This window comes from Macrobrachium nipponense, chromosome 3 (assembly GCF_015104395.2).
Source record: "Macrobrachium nipponense isolate FS-2020 chromosome 3, ASM1510439v2, whole genome shotgun sequence".
NCBI lineage: Eukaryota > Metazoa > Arthropoda > Malacostraca > Decapoda > Palaemonidae > Macrobrachium > Macrobrachium nipponense.
The window spans coordinates 45,969,391-45,990,040 of NC_087202.1; the positions used below are offsets into that span (position 1 = coordinate 45,969,391).

General features: G+C 43.1%; 1 protein-coding gene across 4 annotated transcripts in view; it reads right to left on the bottom strand.

Moving 5' to 3' along the window:
- The window catches only part of LOC135221732 (tRNA (32-2'-O)-methyltransferase regulator THADA-like), a 219,250-nt gene extending 210,982 nt beyond the window's left edge, over positions 1 to 8,268 (bottom strand). The window contains exon 1 of one of the 4 annotated variants that reach the window (XM_064259523.1): positions 8,151 to 8,268. The gene's annotated coding sequence lies outside the window, so the exon portion shown is untranslated. Of the gene's footprint in view, positions 1 to 7,740; positions 7,875 to 7,918; positions 8,020 to 8,150 lie in introns of those variants that run through there. The other 3 variants (XM_064259524.1, XM_064259522.1, XM_064259525.1) reach the window with 3 other exon arrangements.
- Positions 8,269 to 20,650: the final 12,382 nt, after the last annotated feature.

The following is a 20,650-nucleotide window of genomic DNA, read 5'->3' on the forward strand; positions in this document are numbered from 1 at the left end:
TTACAATCAAATAAGTACTGTAGAGTTTCAGTTGTGATGGCAGTAGGGATAAAACCACTGATTACAAAGTAAAAATGTTATTGTTATAATACAATTAAGTTTGTTCATACTTACCTGGCAGATATATAAAATTAAAGTGCCCACCCACCTCCCCTCAGGAGACAGTGGCACTGATAAAATATGAATAGAAAATGGGAATAGTTCCTGATATCCGCCTCCCACGGCGGGAATGGGTACTACCACCTGGCCGCCCACTGCGTGTGCCGCGAATTTTTAAATTCTGTCAGACTTCAGAAAATACAGCTATATATATATCTGCCAGGTAAGTATGAACAAACTTAATTGTATTATAACAATAACATTTTGTTCATGAAACTTACCTGACAGATATATATATAGCTGAATCCCACCTTCGGATGGTGGGAAGAGACAGAATAGGATTTTTTGGGAAACTAAATTAAGTAGATGATATACATCTTGGTTCCTCACCTGTTAGCATAGCCGACTTCGTGATTACTGTCACCAAAGTCTGCTTCTGCGTTACTAGAGTTGCCAGCGAGGTAGAGACCTGTAATGCTGGTGCGCTCTAGATGATCTGTCAACGGGGCGTGACCACAATGTGACTAGACCATATGACCATACTTCTGAGGGCACCGAAGCTAAAACCACCACCTGACCTAACCTATCAAAGTTAGTTCCATAACTTCTAGGCTAAAGAAAAGGAACGCGCCTCAAGCGACCAACCCTTCAAAGTTAAAAGCACACCTATCCCTTTTCTATAGGATAGGATTCGTGTTGCTTCCTGCCCCCAATAATATATCTACGGATATGTATGGTCCTAGCGACTTACAGATCTCAAATGTCGTCTTCACATCCCGTCGGGAGTGTGAAGCGAACACAGAGTTGCTTCGCTAAAGCGTTTGGCACTCAGGGATGATTACTGAAGAGTGTCGATGCGGTCTGTTTGAAAATGCTTCCCCTGAGGCCGCAGCCCTCACCTCTTGAGCATTCATATTTTAAGAAAAACTTCCTCAAAATCTTTATGCAAACACATTAATGAATTGAGACCTCTTAAAAAAGACTCCCTTGGCTATAATGCCAGGGCTGTTCTTGGACATTGAAACCAGGTCTGGTCCCTTTTTACGGAACACCGCCATATTGTCGGGAGTGTGAAGCGAACACAGAGTTGCATTCGCTAAAGCTTGGCACTCAGGATGTTACTGAGTTGTCCATGCTCTGGTTGAAACTGCTTCCGAGGCCGCGACCCTCTAACCTCTTTGAGCTATTCATATTCAAAGAAAAAAATCTCAAATCTTTATGCCAACATAATGAATGCGACCTCTTAAAATAGAACTCCTTGGCTTATAATGCCAAGGGTGGTTCTTGGACATGAATACCAGTCTTGGGTTTTTTATCTGTTTAAACGGAACCACCGCAGATTGGTCCGTTGACCTTGACTTTCTATAGTTTTATCAAGATAAAACTTGAGAGACCCTACAGGGCACAGGACTCTCTAATGCCCTTGCCCAATAATTTGTGCCATACCCTTGGTCTCCAAGCCTTCGGGTCAAGGGTTAGACAGGTTTTCGTTCTTATCAAGAACGGAAGGCTTAGAGGACAGACCGCATTATGTCCTTTAAAGCCAAAACCTCTGATGATGGCTAAAACCTCACTAACCCTCTTTGCCGTGGCTAGAGCGGTTAGAATATTAGCCTTTCTGGTCACGTGTATTAAGTTCGCAGAAAGGATAGGTTCGAAATGCTTTTGGCATCAGAAACTCAGACTACGTCTAAGTTCCATGCCGGAACCTTTGATCCAGAGAATTTCAAGATCTCCACAGACCTCAAAGATCGTGAAGCTTTGTTGTTTGACAGAACCGAATCTCTGAGCCTAGAGGCCGTCAACAACATATTTGCATATTCTACAATAGTTAGGACTTCTAGCTTATCTCATACTTCAGGCGGAAAGATAGAACCATAAGGAAATTCACAGAGGTCGAGTTGGAGGAATAGTCATTTCCCTTCACTATCTCCAGAAACGGCCTCCTCCGATTGAACACTGAAAATAGGCAGCACTGCTTTGCCTTGGCCAAGAGACTGCCATTACTCTTGAAGATCTTATCGCTCTGTACCGTTGAAGACGAAGGTAGATATTGAATGCAACCTACGTCTTCACAGATGAATCGAGAGAAGGATTCTCAAGATTCTGAACCTGTGCTTACAAATGACTGAAAACGCTAACCGCTATTTCATTGCTGTCCGGTGAGAAGTCGTAGCTGCAATGAAAGCGGGGCGTTCTTCAGTAATGAAAACACAGGGGAAAGCCGCCTGAAGAACTGCTTCTCATGGGCTGAACATTTGGAAGTAGAGCTGTCAGGTCGGAGAGTAGGCGATGTCTTTATGACATATCTGTTAATTCGGGTTGAACAATGAACAATTGTACACCTACGAATATGAGATATTTTAAAGACAAACTCAGATGTCTGCAAAATCATTCGCATTATCGCAGTGCGATGCAGCGGGAGACTTGTTGTACAGACTTCTGTTACCGTGCGGTAAACAGTAAAATGAAAGAGTCTAAGAGATATCTCTGTTGAAAATTCTCGCAATATCGAAGGCGATGGAATCTATCGTCACAGCAGAAGATGGTCCTTCATAATTGCGAGAATCCCCGTTAATCAGAGACCTAAGTCCATGATTGTTGGGCAGAGATACGGTTCGGTAGTCAATCAAAGCAGGGGAGAGAGAGAGACATAAACAACCGTGCATCTCGGAGGCCCAGCTGATACTGAGCTGCTATCAGGCAGTTCAATACGCAGTAGCAGAGCCTGAGCTCCCGCTGACTCGTCATCCTGAGTTGCCAGGTAATCCATATTCCACAAAGGAATGCGTTCGGCTAGAACCACCAACCATAAAAGATATGCTCGAGCAATTATATTTAGGCGAAACGAATTTCGGTAAATATAAAAGTTGAAATGGTGTTGTCGTGACAAAACCATAAGTATATAAAATTGAAACAAACTCCTGGGAAGTTGCAGGCAACCCCGAGTTGCAGTTCAATTAGAATACTTCTCGTCTAAGTCGCAATCCGTAGAAAAACTAGGATATGCGCCTACCCCTCGGACAATTCAACTGCTTAGTAGAATCATGTCGCGAGGTTAATATACGTAGTATATTTATAGGATTCTGAACAACGATCTCCATCCTAAATTCTTTCCTTCAAGAAAACAAAATAAGGATTGGAGATCGACCACCTTCGATCTCTATCAAAGAGAGTGAAGGAGAAGTCTTCCTCGAAGGAAAGCTTCAATGGTGAACAGAATACTATCTGCCTGAGTTGCCAGCTACTCCCTTTACGAAGGAATAGGTATGATATTATCGAGCAAAAGGAAACTCTCAAGCAGGCTTATTTAAACGAAACAGAATTCGCTAAATACAGAAGCTGAGTTGGTGTTGTCGTAACAATACCTGAAGAGTTGTTCTTACTCCGAAAACTCTTGGAAGGTTGAAGGGAGTGTCAAATAAATACATTAGAACAACAGTTCTTTCGGCTTCTATCCGCAGAGGTAAATACGATATGCGTAAATGACTTGACCCATGCGTTAGCAAAATGACGCAAAGATAAACTACGTAAGTATTGTAGTAATTTGAACATCAAATTCTCTACTACATCTTTCCTCGACGAGGAAGAGAGAAAGAAAGGAAAAACGACTGTCCACGTTCTAATGAATGAGACTTTTTATGATATTGGACATAAGACTTCCTGGATCTAGTCTACAAGTCTTTTTCTTACTCCCCGGATGAGCCTCTGAAAATGAATGAGAGCTCTTCCGAAATTTGTTAATGAGTTTATCCGCTTAAACGATAAAAACGTTAAAATCTATGTCAATGAGAACTACCCCATTTATGAGGGGTCCCCCACTTAAATGACAAAACGTTTAGTATCTTGACAATGGGGAAAACGTCCTGACTTGACAAAACTATTAGCACTTTGCTAATAGGGGAAAACCCTTTAACATGACCGAAAGTCACCCAGGAATCCGAGTCTATAATCTTCCCGATTCTCAAAGAAATCGATGAAGAGGAACGAGGGATCGAAGAAAAAATTCGGGTATGTCTCTCCGCTAACTCCGAATCCTTTTTTAAAAATTTCTGTAAAGAAATGTCCTTGGGGTACGAAGTCCTTGAAAAAACCTCCTCTTGACGAGCGTTTAGAAAGCGTCAAGCGTCCTAAGAAACGTCCTGAACAGCAAACAAGTCTTTTCTCTCGCAAAGCGTCCTGCCGAGCTTCCACCGAAGCGTCCTGGCGAATGTACACAAAAGCGTCCTCAAAAGCGTCCTGCCGAGCGTCCTGGAAAGCGTCCTGCTGAGCGTCCTTATAAGCGTCCTGCCGAGCGTCCTCAAAAGCGTCCTGCTTAGCATCCTGGAAAGCGTCCTGCTGAGCGTCCTCAAAAAACGTCCTGCTTAGCTACGAGCGTGTCTGAGCAGAGAACACCAAGTCTACTGAACGACGTTTCAGAGAGGAACTCGTTGAGCGCCTTGATGCATGCAAGGCCCGCCAAGAGGCGTCCTGGCGAGCGACCTTGCCAACATCTCAATGTTATGACGAACCGCGTTTTGCGTATGACGTTGAATATTTTTAAGGGACGTCCTCATGCGAGTCTCCATGGAGAGCCGCACGCTGCTCCTGAAGTGTGTGAACACTAAAGGAAGACGTATGGCTTTCGTCTTCAAGACAGGCTTTAAAGACCTTCATACCTTTTTACAAAGACAGTGGCCGCCTATGCGACAACTTGCGTCTTAGTAATGGAAAAGAACATCTCCAGAAACGCACTCAACAAAAGAACGCCTAGCGTCCGAAAGACACCCTCGCAAGGTGCTTGCCGAGCGTCCTGGAGAATGTCTCTACTTATAGGACGTCGAGCACCTCCAAAAGCTTCCTCACGTCTAAATTGCCCTTCTTATGCCGACCAGAGACATAAGTTGTTTGACTGTGCAAAGCAGCTTGCCGGCCGTCAAACTTATCAGATTGCTTTTTCGAAGTAAAGCGAACGTTACATAACGTATACGGAGCGCCATGAGGAGAGGAGACGAATACTGAGTTGCTCCTCCAAAAGGTGGAATCAAGAATGTCCTTGATTACCAAATTCTTTTGGAATGCTAGCGAGGTTGAAACAGCTCTAACTTCATGAGCGTTCACTCGCAGGAGGCTCAAATCACTCTTCTGGCAAGATGAATGAGCCTCCTTAATATGTCCCTTAGGAAAAGAGCCAGTGCATTCTTCGAAAAGGGTAAATGTGGTCTCTTCCTGAGCACCATAAATTACCCGAAGGAGCTCTTACTTCCTTCGTTTATGTAAATAAAATTCGAGAGCCCTGACAGGGCATAGGACTCTTTCATCCTCTCGTGACGAGAGAGAGGACGTGAAGCGTCCTCTTCTCTAAAGCTTCTTTAGGGGGCGCGAGTCCTTCCGAGAGCTCCAACCCCTGTGTGGGGAGGACGCCTCGGAGGACGAGAAGCAATCCTTCAAGATTCGTGCACGTGCTCGATCTTCGGCAGCCTGGGAAGCGACAACAGGACCTGCCGAAAGGAAGCCAGATCAGCATGAAAAACCCGTAACCCTCCTTCGGCTTTTGACATGCCCTCTCCCTGGTTTCCTGGGAGTCCGACAGAGGTCTAGGCCTAGAGGCGTTATGGGGCCGATCTGACGTTCCCTCCTGACGAGAGAGAGGACGTGAAGCGTCCCCTTCTCTAAAGCTTCTTAGAGGGCGCGAGTCCTTCCGAGAGCTCCAACCCTTGCGCGGGGAGGACGCCTCGGAGGACGAGAAGCAATCCTTCAAGATTCGTGCACGGTGCACAATCTTTAGCAGCCTGGGAAGCGTCAACAGGGCCTGCCGAAGGGACGCCAGATCGGTGGGGAAGCCCCCGTAACCCCTCTTGCGGCTTTCGACATGCCTCTCCCTGAGTCCTGGGAGTCCAACAGAGGTCCAGGCCTAGAGGCATTATGGGGCCGATCTGACGCCCCCTCCACAACACAAGGGGCACTACACTTCACAACACTGATTGGAGAGCGAGCACTTTAGTCTAAGATTACTTGATGTAATCCTCTAGCAGACACTTCTTCTAGGCCCGTAAGCCATACCACAGGGTTAGGCAAAATAATCTACAGGAGTTAGAAGGTTCATTATTTCTAACTTCTGTTTACTGTGGAGGAAAACTCCTGATTCTAACACGCTCTAAAATGCGTACATGAATCCTCCTTCTTCCGTAATCAGTCACACATTACACTAATTACATTGAACTTATGCAAAGAAAACATGTAAACGTCATATATACTAAGCGAGTGTCTACCGAAAGTTCCGGTAGCCTCACCTTACCATGCAGACAACAAAGTCTGAAACTAGGCTAACTAGCTTCAGACATCAAATGCAATGAAAAAATTTACGATAGCGTATGCCTAGCCACAAATCCAAGTTAATAATCGAAAGAATAATTAGGATACTTAAGCGGCTAATGAAGTTTTCAAAATCCTAGGCGGAGGTCTGTAAACAGTTGTTTACCGACCGGCGACAGAAAAAAATATGAATAGAAAATGGGAATAGTTCCTGATATCCGCCTCCCACGGCGGGAATGGGTACTACCACCTGGCCGCCCACTGCGTGTGCCGCGAATTTTTAAATTCTGTCGGACTTCAGAAAATACAGCTATATATATATCTGTCAGGTAAGTTTCATGAACAAAATGAATTTCAGCTCAAATCATAACCCCGGGAATAAGAAGTTTCATATTTTCACTAATAAAGGCAACAAAATGTTGTTTTATTGTGCTGATTACAACTGCAATCTTGAGTGAGATCAATAAACGTTACATATACGTATATGCTAACATTGTTCAAATGAGTGCTACGAAAACTGGGAAAGATGTTGGATCGTTTGCGGTTACGAACGGCACCTCAGGTGGTGGATACCATATTGGATTTAAAAACTGCCTTGAGAACATATTTTACGAAGACCTCACATGCCTATTTTAGTTTGTATGACGCTTTCATATATCAGATTATGTTGACGAAACTTCAATCTTTTGAATGGTATACTTAAAGATGTAATTATTCTTGTTTCACCGGTAGATCTATATTACTATTCTGCGGTGGCCTAGACTATGGCAGTTGGGGTTTTTCTATACAGTTTTACCTCTTGATCAAGAATTTCAAGTAATATTTATTCGGACAACTGTAATTACTAACCCCCAGGGGCTCGTACTAAACATGCCAAAATACATTTGACGCCCCAGTTCCTGGTGGTCTTCGTAGTATTTGCGGGGATGAGAACGATGCAGGATGCTTATATAGAGATACTGTTTCACCAATTAAATATCAAGAATAAGGCTGATCCATGCGATGACAATGGATCCACTGTGGTGTTTCCCCCTACTAGGATAGTAGGTATTTCAAATTTACTTTCACTGCAAAAATGGTGAAACCTGTAGGGCAAAGGTTGAAAAGAGCGTGCGGTGAGAATAAGTGCTGAAATAATTTTCACCGCATGGTGACAATATCCACTTCCTTTTGTTTATTTACATCCCCACCATTAGGCTGTTCCCTATGTTGTTTTACAATCTCTCCTGTGAGCAGATAAACCGCTCATTTTATTAACTGTTTTCAATAATTCAATAAATACTTGATAAAGCTGTTTTCGCTAGAAGGCGAACTATACATACTAGTAATAATATCTGAGACACCTACCTCCCTACTAGGCTACCAGGTAGGTAGGGCTAGGAACTACCTGGCCGTGACCCACCGCCTGCATACTAGGCTACCCCATAGCCTAAATCCGTTCTTGTGTGAATTTAAAAAGATTTAGGTATTGCTAAAAATAATAAAATATAACAATCATAGCCTTAAGTAAAGCAACAACACTTACTGCTACAGAAAATACATTATGCCATTTCTAGCTTTTCGATCAGTCTTATAGCTAGTTCTCGTGGACAGTTGTCAACATAGGTAGTCAGAAGTAAACAAATCATTCGAATTGTTTGAGATGCTTGGTGTCTTCAGATATAACCTCTTGTAAAAATGTAGTTGTAATATAATACAAGTATTTCATTGAAGTAAAGCGTATTTATAAGTAATTAACCAGGTGTTTCCATACTTACTGACCAGAGAAATATTAAGAAAAACGGATTACATCCTCAGTAAGATCGAAGTCAAGAAAGTAAACGAACATCCTGTATATCACACGTGCCAATAACTCGAGAGCCTTTAAATATAATAAAAGAGAAAAAGGAAGGATATTATTCAAGTACAATATACAAGATTGTACACTGCTAATCATATCATTATTAAAAAGAATATACAATAAAAGAATCTGAAAAATAATGTTTGAATCGAAATGTACCATTTTCTTCGGCGCAATCGAGTTTTCTGTACAGCGTATGCTGCATGAAACTCTAAACCACGGCCCGGTGTTGTTGACCATGATCATGGCTAACTTTAACCCTTAAATAAAATAAAAACTATCGAGGCTAGAGGGTTGCAATATGGCATGTTTGATACGTGGAGGCTCAACCAGATCTGGTTTTTAATTCTATAGAGAATGTATTCTAGATAAAAGCACGAGTCTTATTCTTATTTTTTCTTAAGTCGGCCATACACTTATAAACACGAACTTCAAATCGTTTCATTGCGTACATTTTTTTACCATGAATATAAATGTACTACAGTAGTCAGAAATATAACATATTGCTGACCAATAACACTGATCTTGATAAGGTCCATAATACAAGAATTCTACAGTAGTAAAATATATATTTGAGGCTCACAACTTTCTGAGGCCAGCTTTATGGTCTCAGTATTCCCAAACGGTAAATACGCAAGTGGCTATTGCTGGAAACGGAAATATTATTTAACTGGTGGGAAGTACATACTCCTAATTAGAAGCAGAGGAGCCTTTGCATGAAACCGTGAACCAATCACAACATTTTGTGTCCCTGAACTGATTGCAATTAAACCTTTCAAAAACACCGCACATAATTATAGACACCCTCTATAATTTTCTGTGAAACTGCATCTAGCGAAAGGACTTAGCCAGTGAGCCCAGTAAAGTATCAAACTTTTCAGCAAATCTAAAATTTTATTGTTGCCTAAATCCATTGCTGTTGATTTTAACCCCAGTCATTTGCCACTAGATTGTCTCTTCCTTGTTATTTTATTCGCCAAAGTAATACTTGCAGTGGAAGAAATATCATTATCAAAGGGTTTGAACATTACCAAAATGGGGAGCGATTACACAGTAAAGGATCTGGCCTACTGTAGGTCTAGTAGGCAAATCTGTAGCAAGAAGCATTTCAGAGTGAATGTGACCTAACCAGACATACCTTTACCTAATCAAACCTCATACACCATGTCCTAACTTGACTGTGGGGGCTTTGTACCATCTATATATAGACACCCCCCTCCCCCCTACACAATTCATAGCCCCTTACCCTAGCCTTAAGTGGGCTTTGGAGAAATAGTGATAGTAGCAGCTCTTTAGACCCACTTCCTTTGACAGAATGAGAAATAAAAGAAATGGGAAAAGAATTACTCTGGAAGCTAATGAGAAAAACAAGAGCAGGGTTCTTATTTTGGACAGAATTCCTCTTTTGCCTTGCTTGCCTGGCACTGGGGACACCGACATATTCCTTCTCTGAGATTGTCTTGAATAAAGAGTGGTTTTGCTTTAATGCCCTTCTCCAAGGAGCGGTATTTTCCCGCACGCTGAAAAACCGCGTGACATATAGAAATTAAGGAAGTGTTATGAGGTCCTTCACAAAAATCCAGATCGGGGTGATGCTCAAGTCTCATGCGACATGACTCCAAAGGATTTCGTTCAAGATTCACTAACTGGCAACTTAGCATACTTCATACTTACCTATGATTTCAATGCGGAAACGCGATTATTGCATACAATAAGGCCATAATAAGTTTCATAAGAGTGAAATCTGTCATATATTTCAAAACTGTAAGAAAATGACACGTGTAGCAAATTTCAGAAAAAAATCTTTCGAAACACTCAAAACTTTCGTTCACACATTGTCGACACATTTGACCAAAATGAAGTCGTCATCAAGCATCAGTTCAAATGTTAAATAAAAAAAAAAAAAAACGAAAAAAATTGTCATAACATTAATAATGCTTCCGAAGCAAGTATAAAATTTGAAATAGTCCTTTTTGATTGCTTTTACACATCAACGCTGAAAAAAATGTAAATATGTATATACAAAAGTAGAATGCGCCCACCAACATCAACGTGTGAGGGGAGCGTGTAATTTTAGAGTCGGTTGTAAGGACAACGCTTATTCACAATTTTCTCTGTATGTAGTTCAACATTCGCGTTGTTCTTACTTCCCTCCGCGAGAGCGTTCAGCGGGTTTTCCGCCAATGTATATATCTTGTAAAATCATATTTTATGTACTTTTGTATTTTGTATTATATGTCTCTCAAGAAACACAAATCGGGTCTCGCCGACCAACTTTTATTCTCTCGCGGGTCGGTAACCACATTTCCGCCCGCATGCTATATATTTGAATTTTCCCTTACCTGTAATAAAGTCAGTACTCTACTACCTGCCCTTTTGTCCACACCTCACAACTGGTGACCTCTCGGTTTGGACGGTGACCCAAGCAGTTTTGGCTCAGCCATTAAGGGACTAACTACCGCCGGTCACCTTCAGAGATCTTTAACGGACTCACATGGCGCCTCAGTATAGATCTCTGAAAGTTCCTACCGTAGAAAAAACCAACGCCTCTAACTGACTAAATACGGCATACCTTCCCAAGGTGTGTTCAGGCGTTCCTCAAACGGTTTGGCCCGCCATTCACGACTCTGTCGACCGTTTTTGTGAGAAAGGACAATGGGCGCAGACAGTACCGCGCGAAAAACCCAGGCCTCCACTGCCCCAACGACAGTCTCGCACACAGCGGCCACTCAAGCTGTCAAATTAACCCCCTTCACAACAGCGAACCTAACCGCCTGGTTCTTCCGAGCTGAAGGGCAATTCCGGATCGCGGGACTCACGGGCAAGGTACTGCAGGCTGACCTCGTCGCAGCAGCCCTCCCGACAGAGGTGTTCGAGCGAATAAGTCCCTGGTTGACCGGTCGAGCACAAACCGAACCTGTCACACTCGATGAGATAAAGACAAGGCTCGTGACAGCCTACTCCACGCCCATCGCTGAAAAGGCCGCCCGCACCTTCGACCTAGTTATGAACCCCATGTGCGGCGCCAACCCACAGGATGCCTGGGACACGGTGATGGGCCATGTCCAATTGCCCGAAGTAGGTTCCGACGGGAAAAAGAAAGAAATCTGCCTGAGCCGCGAAATATTCCGGCAGCAACTTGAGCCAAACGTCCGAAAACAGCTGACGGATGCATATACCCTCCACGACGACGAACTACTAAAGAAAGCAAAAAAGCTGACGTTGTCGAGCAATGCTGCAAAGCTCGTCGCCCCCCGATCCTCCGTGTGCCTAGCCACAGAGAAGGGAGAAGAAGAAAACGACGACCCAACGCAAGAGATTGGCGCCGTATCCCAGGGGAAGTCCTCCCACATGCAGCGCGGCGAAAACTCCTGGTGCCGCTACCACCGGAGGTTCGGGAGATACTCCAAGAGGTGCGAAAGCCCTTGCACCTTCCAGCAGTAAAAAAACGGCGATGGCAGACAAAACCAAAGCCGCCCGTGGCAACGGCCTTGTCAGAACCACACACCGTATGGTTCTATGTCCGCGACGCGATCTCCGGCCGGAGGAAGCTGGTGGACAAAGGGGCGATGCACTCGATATTCCCGCTGTCAGGAAAAGACCGTAGCCGCAAACCTGACGAAGCAACTGCCCTCGTCGCTGCAAACGGGACCCCCATCCATTCCTACGGCACGAAGTCCCTCGAGATATCCATCTTGGGGCGCAACTACATCTGGAAGTTCACCATCGCGGACGTCAGGATTCCACTACTGGGGGCAGATTTCCTGGTGCAGAACGGCCTCCTGGTTGACAAGGGCCGCAAATGCCTCCTCGACACGGGGACATGCCGTTCCCTACCACTCGCAGCGGGCCCGGGCGCCCCCACAATTTGTACCATCGCCCCCCACAAGTACGGCAACCTCCTGTAGGAATTCCCTGAAGTCTTCAAACTGGAACTTCGTCAGGTGGCAGGGACGCCGCCCAAGCACGGAATATTCCACCACATCACCACCACGGGCCCCCGACACACGCAAAGTTCTGACGACTCCCTCTGAGCGGCCTCCAGGATGCAAAGCGGGCGTTCTCGGAAATGAAACAAATGGGCATCTGCAAGAAAGCGTCAAGCCCTTGGGCCTCGCCCCTACACATAATACGGAAACCTGACGGCACCTGGAGGCCCTGCGGAGACTACAGGAGACTCAACCTCGCTACGGTCCCCGACCACTACCCCTTGCCAAACATGCAGGATTTGACTGGGGCCCTCCATGGAGCGAAAGTCTTCACGAAAATGGACCTCTTAAAATCTTATTTTCAGGTTCCAGTGCACACTGAGGATGTTCCCAAGACCACCATCATCACGCCTTTTGGCTACTACGTCTTCCATTACTCCAACTTCGGCCTGAGAAACGCAGGGGCCACCTTCCAGCACCTGATGGACAGCATCCTGGGGGACCTGCCTTTATGCGTCTGCTACGTTGACGATATCTTAATTTTTTCCAGGTCCCCGACAAATGCACCTTCGGTGCCGAGAGGGTGGACTTCCTCGGCCATGAGATCTCCGCGGCAGGCGTGCGCCCCATGGCCTCGAAGGTAGGCGCGGTGCAGAAGTTCCCAACCCCAACCATGGTCAAGTCCCTGCAGAAGTTCATCGGCATGGTCAACTACTACCACCAGTTCATCCCGGACACCGCCCGCACCATGTCCCCTCTAACGCAGGTCCTGAAGGGGAAACCAAAGAACCTGGCGTGAGAAGCTGAACAAGAGCAGGCCTTCAACGAGACGAAGAGGGTCCTCGCCAGAGCCGTGACCTTATGCCACCAAGACCCTACTGCACCCTTACGCCTCACCACTGACGCCAGCAACGTCGCCTGCGGGGCTGTCCTCGAGCAGATGGTCCAGGGCGGTCCACAGCCACTCGCCTTCTACAGTAAAAATCTGTTACCTGCTGAGACGAGATACAGCACGTTCGACCGCGAGCTCCTGGCGGTGTACCAAGCAGTGCGCCACTTCTGCTACCTCCTCGAGGGCGCCCCTTTCACGATCAGAACAGACCACAGCCCATTGGTGCACACCTTCACCAAGGTGGGCAACGTCTGGTCAGCTAGACAGCAGAGGCACCTGGCAGCCATCGCGGAGTTCAGCTGCACCATCCAGTACGTGCCCGGTGAGAAGAACCCCGTAGCGGACGCCCTTTCGAGGATAGAAATCAACTCCGTGCACCTCGGGATCGACTACGAAGACCTCGCACGGGAACAGGCCGCCGACCCGGAGACCGCCGCATATCGCACAGCTATCACCGCCCTCAGGTGGGAAGACGTGCCAATCGGACACGAGGGCACCACGCTCCTCTGCGACATCAGCACGGGCCGCCCTCGCCCGCTGATCCCAGCCTCCCGAAGGAAAGCCGTATTCGACATCATACATGGACTCTCGCACCCCTCGGGCTGGACGACGATGCACCTCCTGATGGAGAAGTTCATCTGGCACAGAATTCAGAAGGACTCCCTCGAGTGGGCCAGGACCTGCGTGCCTTGCCAAACTAGTAGAGTCAGTCGGCATACAGAATCAGGCGTGGGGGAATTCCCGCAGCCGAAACGAAGATTCGGCCACATTCACATAGACGTCGTGGGCCCTCTGCCCCCGTCGGGAGGCGCCAGATACCTCCTGACGATAATCGATCGCTCCACCAGATGGCCTAAGGCAATGCCGATGTTGGAGGCAACCACCAAAGCGTGCGCTGAAGCCCTTCTCGCCAGCTTGATCAGTCGATTCGGAGTGCCAGACGAGATCACGACGGACCGCGGACCCGTTATCCTGTCAGAGTTGTGGACCGCCCTGGCCCGCCTAATGGGGGCATCGCTACACGTGCCACCACCGTCTACAACCCAGCAGCTAACGGCATGGTGGAGAGAGTTCACCGATCGCCCAAAGCTTCCCTAATGGCATGCTGCACCGGCGAAGATTGGAAGAGCCAGCTACCATGGGTCCTCCTCGGCCTCAGGACTGCCCCGTGGGCGAACGGCGAGGCATCACCCGCGGAGAAGGTATACGGGGAACCACTGACAGTTCCTGGCGAGTTCTTCCCAACCAATGCTGACGACGCCGACGTCTCCATTGCCAGACTTTGGGAATCCGCCGGGAGATTCACGCCCTGTATCAAAACCTTCTCCGACAGGACCAAGCACTTCCTCCCGAAGGCCCTTTCATCATGCAAAAACGTCTTCATCAGGGACGACGCCCACCGCCCGCCGCTAACGAGACCCTACCGGGGCCCCTTCTGCATCCTATGACGCACCAACAAGGAGTACATAAATGGTCGTGAGGACTGGGTCACAATCGATCGCCTGAAACCAGCCTTCCTCATGGACGAAGAGTCCGCCGACGCGGATTCCATAGGGCGCCTCAATCTTCCTTGGAAAGAAGCGGCTCCATCAGTCGCCAAACCTCTCAATCATAGCCGTGGCCGCCCTCAGAAGACGGTCGAACCCCCCGAGGGTCACCTCAGGGGAGGCATCCCGTCCCCTGAAATCCCCAAGGATCTACCACAGCAGCTGATTTTGCGCACCCGAGGCCGCCTCCACTGGCCCGCTCGCTTCCGCGAGTAACGGTCGGAAGTACAAAGAAATCAGCCAACAATTATGCCTAATTATTGTCTTAGGGGGAGGGGGGAGTATTTGTAAGGACAATGCTTATTCACAATTTTCTCTATATGTAGTTCAAACATTCGCGTTGTTCTTACTTCCCTCCGCGAGAGCGTTCAGCGGGCTTTCCGCCAATGTATATATCTTGTAAAATCATATTTTATGTACTTTTGTATTTTGTATTATATGTCTCTCAAGAAACACAAATCGGGTCTCGCCGACCCACTTTTATTCTCTCGCGGGTCGGAAACCACATTTCCGCCCGCATACTGTATATTTGAATTTTCCCTTACCTGTAATAAAGCATACGGGCTGCTGTACGAGCAAGAGCCCATGCTGGCACAAGGCCAGCTTAATCTTAAACAACAACTGTAATAAAGTCAGTACTCTACTACCTGTCCTTTTGTCCAAACCTCACGCGGTGCAACAACAACCACCCGGTGTAACATAAGTAGCGACAATGTAATTATCTTGAAAGCAATTACTTTATATGTGTCAGAGGAATATTTGGATTTTCATACATAATTATTTGTTATAATTCTTAAATATTTCAAAAAATGATGGAATACTAGCAAATATTCGCCTATGCAATACCTATTCTTTTGTCAAAGCCAAGATATAGTTCCTAACCCTAGGTGTTAGATTTCTTTACTTTGCACTTAACAATTTCTGGCCAGAAAGCAAATGAGGTTATCTACACATTCTTGCACTTCAAGTTACCTTATGAAAGAATAAATTATACACCAAAAGTGAGCAGAAGGACTTATAAGAATATAATAATCTAAACCAGTTGAAAAACAAGTGATCCATACCCCATCTTCTCCATATAATCAAAATCATCATCATCTTTTATTTCTCAAAGAACAGGCATTCTTTACAAACAAAAACATCAATAACAGATTACATTTCAGAAGGCTTAGAAATTTTTTAGGCCTATAAATCATTTTGCAACATACAGGCAGCTTAAACATAGCCTAAAACTTCAACATTCGAAGAAAACTGGTTGTAATTCATATTCCTATCGTATTCCTCAAAGAACAGATAATCTCCACAAATAAATTCATTAGTAACAGATTACGTCTTCAGAAGGCTTAGATGATTTCTTTAGGCCTATGAAACATTTTGCAACATACAGACAGCTTAAACACAGCATAAACTTCAACGTTCAAAGAAAACTGGTTGTATTCCTACTTTGAAAATTTTGTTGTGACTATTGAGCTTATTAGGTATACTGTCATAATGCTGCAGACGTGGTTATGTTGACCAGTCCGAGGAGCATGTTAAGTGTACTTTAATTCACTTATGGCACCGCTAACCTAATCACACCGCACTTTGAAGTTTGAATTAAGTAACGTAAAAAAAAAATACAGTTAAAATCACACAGATTACGAATCATACCAATGCATAAAAAGGGTCATTATTATATACCCATAAGGAAAATATGGTTAGCTGTGAATTCGCAAACTTGCCGACATGTTTGAAATTAGAAAAAAAAAAAGTTTAACACTACTTAATTGGCAACGTCACGTTGAGACTGAGAATCTGAACGATACAAAAAGAATCATGTCGCATGAGATTTGAGCACCAGTGTACTATATTTTTTGTTTGGTAAAGGTATTTGTTAACCCTGTTTATTCGAAATTGCCTGCATAAATCATCATTAATAGAAGAGCTAAGTCCGGAAAAGGTTCTTTGCTGTGAAAGAAATATGTATGGTGTAACTTGTGTTTCGTTCACGGATTGAGATGCATGTGTCTTACCTGACAAGTAACAAAACACTTAGTACTTAGTATATTATACTCTCCACTTATGCATTGATTGTACTGTTGCTGATTAATTACTTGTTAATTGCCCTTTTGACTGCTTAAATTGTACACTCTCAGTAAGAAATAGATGTTTTTATTTTTTTTTTCCTTTCTGAATAACCATTTACCCTTCAATTTCTACAAATTACATTAATTGTCCTTGTAAATCTTCTTTAACTAGGGATAGAAGATATGGGAGTAACTATACTTTAACGTGTCTACCTCTCAATGAGTGATATTTCTGATGTTGCGTTCATGGTTTTTCGTCATTTACGGGAGTTGCGGGCACTTATATACTCTCATATCTTTGTCCCCCTATCCCAACAAGCAGGCGGTATTATGTTGTAGTACAGTCTTGGTGCACAATATTCAAATGCTCTCTCCCCTGACTTACAATTTGTTCTAGATACCCTATATGCTTCACTTGCATGACTGATCACGATATTCATTTCAGGTCTAAAAAAACTCAAGCAGTTTCTTAGATATGCTTTCATACTGGGAGCCAATGTAGCTCAACAAGTGCAGGGGTTATTCTGTCACGGTAACGCAATCCTTTTATTAATCTAGCGGCTCTACGCTGTATTCCTTTCATTTTCTTAGTGGGAGACCGTAGTATATAACGCTGCAGTCAAGCCTTGCACGTATTTGGTTACAAATTGCTGTTTATAGAGTATCTTCATTTAAATATTTTCTAATTATCAAAGATACTCCTAAGTTCCTCACTGCTGTTACTATGTTTATGGATGACGAACCAATAGTTATTACTTGAAGTGTTCATATGTTCGTAGTGCACCATCAGTTTTGTCTTTATCGAGTTTTAGTTTCTTCGCTGACATCCATTTTTTATAATTTTCATTATTGCATCTATTTTACTAATGGCATCTTCTACCGTTCCGAGAGGAAAATAGAACCGAATATCCACAGCATACAATTTATAACTAACCTTGTGGTTGTTTAGAATTCTAGATAATTCAGTTGTATAATGCCAAATAGCAAAAGACGCTGCCTTAATTAGGGCACTCCTCTTTTTAGGCCTTTCTTTTCTGATATCACATTTGATATAAGCACTGTAACCTTCCTGTTTTCTAAGTAGCTTTTATACCATTTGAGTGCATCATCTTCAATGTCTACTACTCTCAAGTCTTCAAGCAGCAGATTGTGGTCAACTGTGTCAAATGTTGCACTTAGGTCAATCATAACCAGGATACCACATTTCCACTTGCCTTAATTTTTAGCATATCATTAATAATTGCAAACAATGTAGTTTATGTTGAATGGTTTTTTTTTTTTTTTGTAAGCTGACCGATCATCAGGTATAATGTTGTGTTGTTTCAAGTGTTTCCACGCTTGTTCGTGAACTACCGTTTGATATGTACGATAGGTTTGTATAGTCCTCTAGAAGCTAAGATTTTCTTTATTGCCTTTTCCTTTGTAGGCCGGCTTTATACAAGCAAGCTTTTCACTATTTTGAAAGGATGCCTGTGCTAAACTCATTTGGACAATATCCAAACATAGCTCCCACAACTGATTAAAATTTATTGGCCTCTTTTAAGTCACATATGGGAAACCGGTCGTTTTCACAGTAGGTTTTTTTTTCGTTCTTTTCAGTCATTCATGTTCAGTTCTTCACACTTATTGAATTAGGTATGATTCATTATGATCACATGCGTTTTCTCACTGATTTTAGACCTGTCACATGCAGAAATATAGTGATGCACAAAAATCGTAATATTATAGTGTACAAAAACATGTACTGTCGGCCAAAAAACACTTGGCAGAGTTTCATAATTTTTCGTTCACCTGCCTGACGCACGATTCATGCCTTATTTATCTATTTTTCTTTTCAAAGATGGAAGAAATCATATGTAATGACGTTAAAAACAGTCACTGATATCTTTAGAACATTATGTTATGTTATTATGTAAAACTATTTTCCATATAGCAAAATTGACGTGAACGAAACGAAGTGATAAAAAACGTCATATAACAACCATAGATATACATTACCAAATAGATAGGAGACACCTATCACTAGTAGTATCGCATGAACTTAGTCCTTAAATTATCATTTCAATATCAAGTTGAAGGTAGTTGAACTTTTCCATTTGTTAAATTTTACAGAAAACATTGGAATCTCACAAAATGCTATCAAATTTAAAACCAAAAAGAAAAAAAAAACATATCCTAACAGTGTGAACCAGGCGACCTCACTCTATTGCTTTTGATGTTATGTGCGTGGGAATCTAATGTCAATGTGTCATTTATCGGTCTAAGAAACATCCCTAGATGAGCGAGAGACAATTATTGCACTGCATTCGGTGCAAGTTCCTGTTGTAGAGATATCAAGAAAGCTTAATAAACCGGAGAGAATCATACATAGAAAAATCAAATTATTTAAAGAACGGCAAAATTTAGAACATGGGCCTAGAGGTGGAACACCTCGAAGCACTAAAAAGAGAGCAAGACAATACAATAGTGTAAATGTTGCTGAGCAACATTCATTTGTGAATTTTGAATTCTAGTGCCTCGTCACGACATTACTGAACCAGGAATCATGACTAGCTCTACGCTTATGACAGGTGTCTGATGAATACTTTAGATGGAGAGGAAGAGGTTTTTAAATCTACACTTGAAATCTTTGTTAGTTGTCTAATGAATAAGTCTAATGAATAGGCAAACTTATCTTTGATGGATGAGAGATTCAGTTAGGCTAACTCTTTTTGTTTTGTTTTTTATCGGTGGCCAGTGAATACCACGGATAGGGAGGGAAACGGTTTCAATGATGCATGCATTTTTTTCTTCAAAACCTAAAGAATACATTTTATTGGGAGATACTTTATTAACATAGGCCTAATCCTTCCATCACTCCTATACGCCACCTCCGCTCTCTTCTACATCTCAGCCTCTCAGGCGACTAGATCAGACTTCTCAGTCTCACTACGAACTCCATCTCGTGAAAGCATCACTAATGATAACGGTTATTTTAAAATTGCCCGCACCGACAACGGACGCCTTAAAATGCATGTTTATAAAATATTTTCTGTTCAAAGAAACTTTATCTTTCATCCCACAAAATATGTGCATACACTCGTGTTACACCCTGTAGCCGTCAAAGAGCAACCGTTTATTAAAGCAGTAGGTTTTTCTTAAAAAAAAAAAAAAAAAAAAAAAAAAAAAAAAAAAAAAAAAAAAAAAAAAAAAAAAAAAAAAAAAAAAAAAAAAAAACATATGAAATAGACTTAAACGAGAACGCCACCTTTCATATTTCTTATCCTTTCAGCTACTTATAATATGCTTATGGTAGTAGGTCTAGGTATACATGTGAAATTAATTTGAATTAATTTCTATTTAGAAGAAATGAATAGCTACAGAAAGATCAACCAAAGAAAGCTTTACAGAAAGTTAGCCTTTCTTAATGTATTCGTCAGTTTTGACTCCCACAGCTCTCCAACGTGTCCAAATGAAACAGGATGATATGCAAGGAATTCGATGAAAAATAAGACTGAATTATATTCGTTTGATTTTTTTATGATTGCTTTTTGACTTTGAATAGCTAGGTCAGAGTTAATTATGTTAAGCAATTATGAAAAGGATAAGAAGAAAGGCTAACATGGCTAATAAAACAAGAATAACGAGAATAGTTAAATAAAGCAGATTAATATATATATATATATATATATATATATATATATATATATATATATATATTGTCGATTTAAATATTCATTAATATTACGTATCGAGAGAATATAGACCTAGGCTAATCATGTGGGAAAATCAGAAGTCCAGTTTAGGCCCACTAAATGTGTCATGCAAATTATTTTATTGATCAAAGGACAAAATTAGTTTAATTAAACATCGTTTTCAAAGAATGTTAACGCCTTGATGTATTATTTATCGGCTGTAGGAGATGAAATGACCACACCCCAGTGCAGTACGATACGTTGAGTAAAGACTCGAGCAGCAGCAAAGCCAACTTCCAAATCTTCGGT